The sequence below is a fragment of the Notechis scutatus genome, chromosome 2 (genome assembly GCF_049901735.1).
Source record: "Notechis scutatus isolate UNSWTSFEM ecotype Mainland chromosome 2, rNotScu1.2, whole genome shotgun sequence".
Taxonomy (NCBI): domain Eukaryota; kingdom Metazoa; phylum Chordata; class Lepidosauria; order Squamata; family Elapidae; genus Notechis; species Notechis scutatus.
This window is the reverse complement of record NC_142010.1, coordinates 161,844,888-161,855,655: the sequence shown is the minus strand read 5'-3', so window position 1 is coordinate 161,855,655 and position 10,768 is coordinate 161,844,888. Positions and strand designations below refer to the sequence as shown.

Sequence of the window (10,768 nt, the reverse complement as noted above, 5' to 3'; positions counted from 1 at the left end):
TAACACCGTTCGTAGAGGAAGAGGATCCTCGGGACCAATATACTCGGGCTTCCGAGACAACGCGTCTGCCCTCCAATTCTGTCCACTTGGAACATAAGTGACGGAGAAATTGAACCTTGCGAAAAACAACGACCACCGAATCTGGCGTTGGTTCAACTTCTTAGCGGTGGACAAATGTTCCAAGTTTCGATGATCCGTCCGAACCTCCACCTTGTGCTGAGCCCCCTCTAAATGATGTCTCCAGGTCTCAAAGGCAGCCTTAATAGCCAACAACTCCTTTTCCCAGATGTTGTAATTGCGCTCAGAAGCTGTGAGCTTCCTAGAATAGTATGCGCATGGGAAAAGAGGCGCGCCATCCTTCGGAGCTTGTAACAGTACTGCTCCGATAGCGACATTAGAGGCATCTGTCTCGACCACAAATGGACGATTCGGATCAGGATGCCTCAATATCGGCTCAGCCACAAATGCTTTCTTTAAAATTTCAAAAGCCTGTTGTTGCGGGGGCCCCCACAGAAACGGGACCTTCTTACGGAGGAGCTGAGTTATGGGATCCATTAACTTAGCAAAGTCCAGGATAAAAGTCCGATAGTAGTTGGCGAATCCCAAAAGACGTTGTACGTCCTTGACTCGACGAGGGGCTTCCCAACTACACAAGGCCTCAACCTTTTTAGGGTCCATAGCAATGCCCTCGGGAGAAATGATGTGCCCTAAAAACTCTATCGACGACTGAAAAAAGAAACACTTCTCCAGTTTCGCGTAGAGTTTATGCTCCCAAAGACGCTGAAGCACTTGACGAACCTGCTGAAGGTGGTGATCTCTGGACTGAGAGTAAATCAAAATGTCGTCCAGATACACCACGACAAACCTATCCAGCATGTCCCGGAAAATGTCGTTCATCAAATGCTGGAATACAGCGGGAGCGTTGGTCAAACCAAATGGCATGACGGTGTACTTGAAATGACCATAACAAGTGCCAAACGCCGTCTTCCACTCGTCCCCCTTGCGCATCCGAACCAGGTTGTAGGCCCCACGCAGATCAAGTTTAGTGAAGATTGTAGCCTCCCACAACTGCTCCATCAATTCCGGAATGAGCGGCAAGGGATAGCTATTCCTCACTGTGATGGAGTTCAACCGTCGGTAGTCGCAACATAGACGCAGTTCTCCCGACTTCTTTTTAACAAAAAGAACGGGAGCTGAAAGAGGGGATGACGAGGGTCAAATAAATCCCCGAGCTAAGTTTTTATCTAAAAACTCTTGGAGTGCAACCAACTCAGGTTCCGACATGGAGTATAACCGCCCCTTTGGCAATGGAGCATCCGGTATCAGGTCCACAGGACAATCATAAGCACGATGTGGTGGTAATTGGTCTGCCTCCTGTTCGCTGAAAACATCGGAGAAGTCCGACAGCTCCGAAGGAATTGAGACAGCAGGAGCGGCGATATCTTGGCCAGCGCAGATGTGTCTCAGGTGGTCCATACATTGGAGACTTGGAAAAGAAATGGCGTTCTGCACCCAAGTCACCAACGGATCATGCAAACGCAGGCAGGACACTCCGAGAACCAAAGGGAGATGGAGGTTCGAGGTGACATAAAAACTTATCGCCTCCTCATGATCCCCAATAAGCATATGCACTGGCTGGGTGGCGAAACGAATGGGCCCAGACTTGAGTTCACACCCATCTATGGTTTCCACCTTAATGGGTGGATCCACAGGAATCAAAGGAATTTCAAAATGTTTGACAAAAGCACAGTCCATAAAGCTGGTTGTAGCCCCTGAATCCACCAGCGCAACAGCGGGAATTCCCTCCTTCTGGGACTGCAAAAAGATACGAGTGTCCAAAAGTAAATGCCAAGGAGGGCCAGGATTTACTTCAGCAATTTGGGGTGGGGGTGTAGGATGTGCCCAACCTAGGGTTTCCCTGAGGTCGGGCCTACCCCGTTTCTCCGACGGGCCAGGAGTGGTTTCGGGCACAGGTCTGCGAGTCCCTCTCCGAGTGCAGGAATTTGCAAAATGTCCCAGACCCCCGCAATAAAGGCACAAGCCTTCCTGGAACCTTCTCGAACGTTCTCGCGACGTTAAACGAGGGCGGAGTGTGCCTAACTCCATCGGCTCCTCAGCCTTAACCATAGTTTGGAAAACTATCGGTGGCGTGGTTTGTGCACGAGAAAACGAAGGTGGTTCCACAACGGGCCGTTTACTTCTACGTTGCTGTAAACGAGCTTCAATACGTAAGCACTGGATTACCAATGCATCCAGAGTTGAAGCCCGCTCTGCATGGACTAGCTCATCCTTGATGGCATCAGACAAGCCTTCCTGGAATGCAGCCATATGAACCGGTTCGTTCCAGTTAGAGTCCATACACAGCAAACGAAATTCTGCAATGTATTCCTGCAGGGGACGTTTCCCCTGATTAATGTCCCATAACCGTCTGTCCACAGTTTGTATTTTAATTGGGTTTTCAAACATAACTCTCATTTGTTGTAAAAAACCCTGAAAATTGTCCAACAACGGGCTATCTTGAACTAACAAGGGAGTAGCCCATTTGGCAGCCTGCCCAGTTAATAGACTAATCATAAATCCTACCTTAGCCCGGTCATTTGGGAAGTCTTCAGGCCTCAGAGATATAAACAATTGGCACTGACCCATAAATGCCGGGAACATGTCCATTTGCCCTGAAAATTTCTCCGGCATGGATACCGGGCTTTTCCTCAAGGGAGGGGCAGAGGGAGCAGCAGCAGGGCTTTGCAAGCTGGAAATATGATTCACCAGTTGTGTCACCTGATTTTGAAGAGTCACATTGCTTTGAAGTAGTTGATTTATCTGTTGTTGTTGCTGCTCTACCAAACGCTGCAGTTGGTTTGGATCCATCTTGGATTAAAGATGGTTTGTGTGGCCAGAAGCAAAAATGTTATGACTCCCCTTCAAATTCAAGCGAGCAAAACAAAAAGCAGCTGTTTCAGAAGTAATTCAAACAAAACAAAGTCCCACAAGATAACGGCTGACATAAATCCCAATCCACAGCATAAATCTTTACTCTGTCCGGCAAACCTGTCGTGGCAATAAATCTCAAGCCTCAGAGCTTCTGCTGTAACGTCTTCACTCTCAATTAGTCACTTTGCTTCTGGCGAATTCCACCAGGCCAGCTGTGTCCTTTTATTCACTTAAGCAACGTGCTAATTACCCTAATTATTGACTCGCTCTTCTCTTTCTTTCTAACTGGGTTTGTCTCCTTAGCCATCTCCTGTTCCTAACGTCTAACCATAAGTTTTCCAGATTCTCATCTCCACTGGAAAACTCCCTCCTTCCTTCCCTGTCATCCATTCCCAGCTGCTGATCAGATAAAGCACCAGAGGAGGTCGAAGGTTCTGACCACTCTAATATTTCAGGTCTGTCATCCCTTGTTACATCCATCTCCTCATCCTGGTTACTATTCCAATCACTCAGCAATGCTGGTTCATATTTTTCTGCCATGTCTTCCTCACTTGAACTCATATCTGCCACAGGAGCAGAATCCAAACCCGGAGCCACAACATATAGCTATTTATTAAGTATTAAGATGGAAGATGAACAAGTAAAAGAGACAATGATAGTATGGGATAAAAATTTTGACTACCTGATTGAGTTAGATAAATGGCAGAAACCATGGGATAGAAACTAAAAATTAACAATGTCTACCATGTACAAAGAAAATCTTTATAAAATGTTTTATAGATGGCATTTTTCTCCCTCAAGGTTAGCAAAGGACGTCTGCAAAATGTTGGAAATGCCACGAGACACCCGGCTTGTATTATCATATGTAGTGGACAACTCAAAAAGCGAAAAAATGTTGCACATACATGGCTCGAAAAAATAATGAAACAGCATATTGACTTGAAACCAGAGATACAGTTGTTGGGCATTTTACCAGACAAATATAATAAAGGGAATGCATATTTGATCTTACATGTATTGACTGCAGCTAGAATTGTATTTGCACAATAATGGAAAAGTGAAGATCATAGAATAACAGAGTTGGAAGGGACCTTGGAGGTCATCTAGTCCAACCCTCTGCTGGAGTAGGAGAGGCTATTACAAATATTAGCCTCTAACTAGGATCAAACTCCTGATTGTGAGGCGAGAGCTCCACCTCTAGGCCACCAATGAGAGATCCCAATGAACGAAAATGTGACTTAAACTATATTAGAATGTGCAGAAATGGATAAGCTAACACTTATAATCAAGGAAAAGAAAAAACTGAATACTTTCTGACTTGGGACTTATTTTATCAATGGTTAGCTGATAAAAACAGGAGCTAGAAACAGGGAAATATATGGAAAGGACACACACTGTGTGTCAGCATTCCAATTAAACTCTCTAGACAATTCAAAACTCTGAGACAAAGTCCATCAAAGTAAAAATTTATCAGAGAAGTCATGTTGGCACATCTGGGGAAAACCTGAATCTAAATTCCTGCATTTTCCTCCCTCCACACTAAAATTCACACCCTGCCCCATTTAGTGACCCTCAGATCACATTGACCAATCAATCTCCCTTCTTCACTGTCACCAAATTCCAATCATTCCCCTCCAGGTGCCAGAAGCTTGTCCTTGATTGCTGGTGAAGAATGTTGTTGTGGTTATACTCCCTTTGCTACTCTCCCACAGACTGCCCATCCCCCACTGTGGCAGCCTGGAATCTGTTTCAAGATGAATCCAGGGTTGATACAATGATATAGGGAAGGTATGTTGAATTGGTTAAGTAAATGATATTGTTATGATTATTACTAACACTACTATAATCAATATCAATACACTGTTCAATTGAAATTGGATTTTTACATGCTATAAAATAAAAACTTTTATTAAAATAATCCAATTTTCCCCAATAAATGGGGAAAATAAAGGCCCAGCGGTCCAGAGTCCAAAAAGCAGGGTGGGGTCTATTTGTCGGGGGATCAGAGAGAATCAGTCAAAATCTGTTTGGGAGGCTATTCAGAGAGGGATCTGCCTGGGCTCCTCCCCCTTAGATTCCCCCTCCCGGCTTTCTTTCCTAGCCTCATTTTAAGGGGAGAGGGAAGCAAGGTGGGACAATAGTAGCTAAAAGGCTTGAAGGGGGGAGCAGATAGAGAACTCCCCCCATGGTATCAACCGGCTCTTTGCCTCCCCACCCATTTTGGAGCATTTTTCATGGGGAAGCAAAGGGCCTTGGTTGGAGGCAGCAGGCATAAAACACAGCAGCTCCAGATCTCACCATGTTCTCAGACTGGTAGCCCCCCAACCCTCTCTTTCTCTCTCTCCACTCCGCCAGAGGGGACTTCCCCTTGGGTTTCCTGGTTCATGTTTCTGAATTCTGTTTTTTTTTCTGGGTGGGGGAGGAGAGACACTCCGCCATATGTGTGCTTAAATCTTGTGCCGGTGCAAAGTCCTGATTATTAAGGACAGGGATAGGGAAAAGATGCCATTCCTTTCCCAAGGATTCAGGGAAAGTGGAATAAAAATAGGTGTAGGGGTATGGTTGTGTGGGTGTAAATAACAGCCCGGGATAGCTTCAGCCACAAACAACAGCTGTTATTATTTTTGCTGAGAGGTTCTAAGCTACACAGCATTCTTTAATAAATACTAACAATAATGAACCATAATATACGGGATTAAAGGAAGGAAGGTGAAATCAGAAGAGGGAAAGGAAGGAAGGTGAAATGAGGAAAGAAAGTAAAATCAGAGGACGGGGAAGGAAGGAAGGTGAAATCAGAGGGGGGAAGGAAGGAAGGTGAAATCAAGAGGAAGGAAGGTGGAATCAGGAGGAAGGAAGGAAGGTGAAATCAGAGGAAGGAAGGGAGGGAGGGAGGGAGGGAGGGAGGGAGGAGGGAGGAAGGTGAAATCAGAGAAGGGGGAAGGAAGGAAGGGAAAAGAAGGAAGGAAGGAATAAGGATGTGATGGCCCTCCAGAGGCTACTGCACTACACTCCCATCATTCCTTGTGCTGTTAAAGAAATCCAGTGCCACCAGGGAGAAGTCAAGTTGTGAAAGAGTGATTGAAATTCCTCACATTGAAACTAAGTGCTGATAGGTCATAAGAGAGGCGTGCATTCTCCCTGACACAGTTTTGTGTTATGTGCTCTATGATTTAATTTTCAGATAAATGTATTTCTCCGCTGTCCTCTTGTTAATTCAGTGAGGTGTTCCAGAACACTGCTAGGTTTGAAGGGGATCCTGCAGAAAAGGAGCCAGTCTCATCTTTACACATCAAGCATTCCATGTCCTGGTTTCTCTTCCCCACCCTCATTTGCTCTTCTAAGCACACTTTCCTTTCCTTTGATATAACAGGTAAAAGTCTTTGAACGTACCTGAGAGCTAAACTTTAGTTGTACTTGAAAACTTAATTTCTCCAGAGGGGCTCAAATAGTGGAAAGGAAAGAGAGAGACAGAGACAGGTGTGGGTGTCTGGGTGTGGTAAATAATTTAACAACCGGTTCTCTGCCCTAATGACCGGCTGGGTAGGCGTGGCTGGTGGGGTCATGTGACTGGGTGGGAATGAGTGACATCAAGTTGGCTACGCCCACCCAGGTTTTGTGGCTCCCGGTGTTTTCTTTTCTGTGGGAAATGAGTCCAAATGGCTCTGAGTGTTTATTGCACAGTTCAATGTTTAGACCCCTTATCATCTTTGTTGCTCTGTTCTGCATACTTTCTAGGGTCTCAGCATTATTTTTTGTATTGTGGTGACCAGAACTGGGTGTATATTCAAAGTGTGTCTTCAAAGTATATTCAAAGTGTGTCTTCACTAATGCAATATGAAGTGGTACTATCATTTTACATGATTATAATATTATCTCTCTGTTAATGCAGCCCAGGACTGCATTGCCTTTTTTGGCAGCTGCAGTATATTGCTGGCTCATACTTAAGTGGTGGACTACTAGGATACCTAGATTCTTCTCACACTTCCTATTTCTTGAGCCAGGTATTACTTACTCTATACCTGTGCATTTGGCTTTTCATGCCTAAGGGCAAGACCTTACTTTTCATGCAAATGCCAAGGAGTAACAACATCTGTTTCAGAATTTAAGCCAGAATCTCAGAGTATGGAGAAGCTGGTAATGTGGGTACAGGTCAAAGAGTCTGCAAATAGTATTTCGATAACTGGAATAGTTTATTAACATATTTGGCCTAGGCTAATCAAATAAATACATTCTTTGAATATAACTAATATTTTGAGATATAAAGCCAAATTTCTGACAATATTTAGATGGTTAATGATATCAACCTGCTCTATTACAGAGGAATTATTGAGTCTGTCATCTGCACCTCTATAACTGTCTGGTTTGGCTCTGCAACCAAACAAGACAGTCAGCGGATAATTAGAACTGCAGAAAAACTAATTGCCACCAACCTGCCTTCGATTGAGGACCTGTATACAGCACAAGTCAAAAAGAGGGATGTGAAAATATCTAGACCCCTCACATCCTGGACATAAATTGTTTCAACTTCTACCCTCAAAACGATGCTATAGGGCACTGCAACACCTGAACAACTAGACACAAGGACAGTTTTCCCCCGAATGCCATCACTCTGCTAAACAACTAACTCCCACAATACTGTCAAATGATTTAGTAAGTAATTTCTTAGTAAGACTGTATTACTATTATCCTTCACATCCTTCCTATTACCTATCTCTTCCCACTTATGACTATAACTGTGTTGCTTGTATCTTTACAATTTATATTATTTTCTTTGTTTTCCTAGTATGTTTTGATTGCGTATTAGTAATCTATGTATGATTTGATTGCTTATAGTAACCTATGACTATTACTAAGTATTGTATCTTATGATTCTTGATGAATGTATTTTATTTTTTTCTTATGTACACTGAGACCAATATGCACCAAAGACAAATTTCTTGTGTGTCCAATCACAGTTGACCAATAAAGAATTCTATTTTATTCTATTCTGTATTTTTTGGAATCCAAAGATTAGAACAGTTGCTAGGATTTAAAGTTAAGAATGAATTAAAGTTAAGGAAAATAAGCTAAATTATAATATAGCAATAACATCATTCTTGAAATCTACTCTGCATGCTATAGTCTGGATATCTACACCACTGAAGCTAGAGCTGACTCTTGCAATTACTTTAGATTGGTCCAGATAACCCATGGTATTTTTTACAAATGTATCTTGTCATTCCTTTATTAGCTCATTGAAGTTAACCTTTCAGCAAAAGCCACTTACTAAAACTCCGTATAAGTGTCTAAGTTGTGCTTAATTTGAGGCATTGCTCTGCTACTGGAAGATAAATGTGGAAAGTAATTGTAGTTTACTTTCCTTATGGTAAACAACAAACACTAAGTATGTCAAGAATTTATTGATATTCAGTTACCTAAAATGTCTGTCAAAACCCCACCTCATTAAAATGTTATGAAAGCAGTGTGCAGCTATAGAAATTGTCCTTTCCCAAATCTGACAATTCGTGAGTTCCAAAACGTATGGGAAAACTTAGAATGGCAATTAATAAAACTTCCATATTACATAAACAATGACAAAGTACAATGTCCCTCCCTACATTGATATCCCATTTGAAATATTCCAAACAAAGGAATAAATAAAATCTTACGGATCTGAAAAGGCTGAAGCTGTGAGCATCAGTAGAGTCAGAGCCCTGGGAAAGGTTGCTGCTCCCATAGCTTGAATGATAAGTGGCAGAGGTTAGATCCACACTCCAAAAACCAAGACTGCTGCAGAACTTTAAATTTTCTCTATGGGCCTAGAACAGATCAGCTATGATAAACATGGACTTAGTCATGCTCGGGTTAATGACATTTATATTTATTTTCCATCATCTCTGAGTCAACACCAGGTGTCCTTGAGGTCGTTCTCCTGAATAACAGTGTTCAGGAAAATAAAGCCATAATCACTATGGATCTTTGGAAGAAACTGAGCAAGAATTATCTGCAATACAGCTAAAGAGACACTGTCTCAATAGGCTGATGGCTTTTCTGTGACAAAAGCACATGAACGGGGAAAAAGACATTTGTACCTATTGGTACACTTTGTTTATCAGGATACTTTTGAATAACTGCAGGAAATCTGGGAGGGTTGTGTTGAAGAGATATGGATTGAGTAATGTTTTTGTGATGTTTCTATCACACTTCCAGAGAATTGCCCATGCTTCCCTTTGGGAAAGATCTGAGGCAAAATTAAGTTGCAGGAATACTCTTAACAAGTACTCTTAGCAATACAGGCAGAACCCTCTACCTAAGCCCTACTTCCCCCTATGTAGACCAGCTAAAGATAAGAAAAATTACTAATGTCAAAGCACAATAATTTAGATACATATCCAAAAGTATTCTATTTTTGTACTTGACCGATTTTATTTTCTTCAGATGTTTGCTCTGTTAGATTATTTGAAGTGTATAACCTACATGGTGACTTATAAAATACAGAATAAGAGAGCTGGAAGGGACTTAGTCAAACCGCTGCTCAAGAAGTAGTCCCTATACCAGTGATGGCTAACCTTTTTGGCACCAAGTGCCCAAAGCGTGCACACGCATCCCCAAAATACAATGTGCATGCATCTCCCATGCATGCACCCCACCTCCTGCACATTCCCCTGCCCCCGTGCATTCACATGCATACCCCGTGCATGTGCCCCCCATATGTGCCCCACCCCCCTGTGCATGCATGGCAAAGACCTGCAGACTAGCTGGCTGGTGGGAGCTGTGTGCACATGCACGGCAGAGCTGAGCTGGGGCGATGGCTCGCATGCCCACAGAGAGGGCTCTGCGTGCCACCTGCGGCATGCGTGCCATAGGTTTGCCATCATGGCCCTATACCATTCTGGACAAATGGTTGTCCAATCTCTTCTTTAAAACCTCCGCAACTTCTGGAGACAAGCTGTTCCACTGATCAATTGTTCTCATTGACAGAAAATTTTTCCTTAATTCTAAGATGAATCTCTCTTTGATAAGCTTCCATCAGTTACTTCTTTCCCTGCCCTCTGGTTAGTTGGAGAATAAGTTGACCCCCTCTTCTATTGGAAATTTATTGGAAGACTGCTATCATGTCATTCCTAGTCCTTTTCTTCATTAGATCATGTGTGTCAAACTCAATTATGTCACATGATGTTGTGTGTGAAGTATCGTGATTTTTTTGCCTTTGTGGATCCGGGGTGGGCATGGCCTGCACATGATGCCTCTGGCCTTTGACACCCTTGACTAGATATACCAAGTTCACACAATTGTTCCTTGTATGCTTTAGCCTGCAGACCCCTAATCATCTTTGTTGTTTATCTGTACACTTTGCACAATCTCACATCATTTTTTACTTTGATTCAGCCATTCCAAACATTTCCATTCATTCCTTGATTCACACACTAAAGATGGCTGTCTACAGTTCATTACAATATCGTTAGCAATAGTGTGCATAATATGCTTCTTATCCTAAGCCACCTAATTCATAAACATTTTCCCATCCATTTGGATGAAGTCCCAATACAGAGTGAACTCAAAGATACTGAGTAATTGCTCCACAAATTCAACTTTTTATTGCAATTTCATTATATTCATTTCTCCCTTCCTGATGTTTACATGAGGTTTCTTGTTATATTGTTATATAAAGAATACGTGCATTCCCAGAAGCTCAGAACAGACCTAAAATGAACTTTATACTTGATGAGAAGACTAGATAAACATGGAAGGGCAGTGCTTTGTAGGTCAATGAGTTGTTATGATCAAGGTTATCAACAGAATAAAGTATGGCTACTTTTAGATTTGCTTCAATAGCCGACAAAATTTGCCAGTAATT

At 42.6% G+C, this 10,768-nt stretch overlaps 1 protein-coding gene across 1 annotated transcript in view; it reads right to left on the bottom strand.

The window, feature by feature from the left end:
- Positions 1-8,686, bottom strand: part of LOC113417219 (alpha-2-macroglobulin-like protein 1) — a 144,930-nt gene extending 136,244 nt beyond the window's left edge. The window contains exon 1 of the mRNA XM_087957136.1: positions 8,580-8,686. The gene's annotated coding sequence lies outside the window, so the exon portion shown is untranslated. The remainder of the gene's footprint in view (positions 1-8,579) is intronic.
- Positions 8,687-10,768: the final 2,082 nt, after the last annotated feature.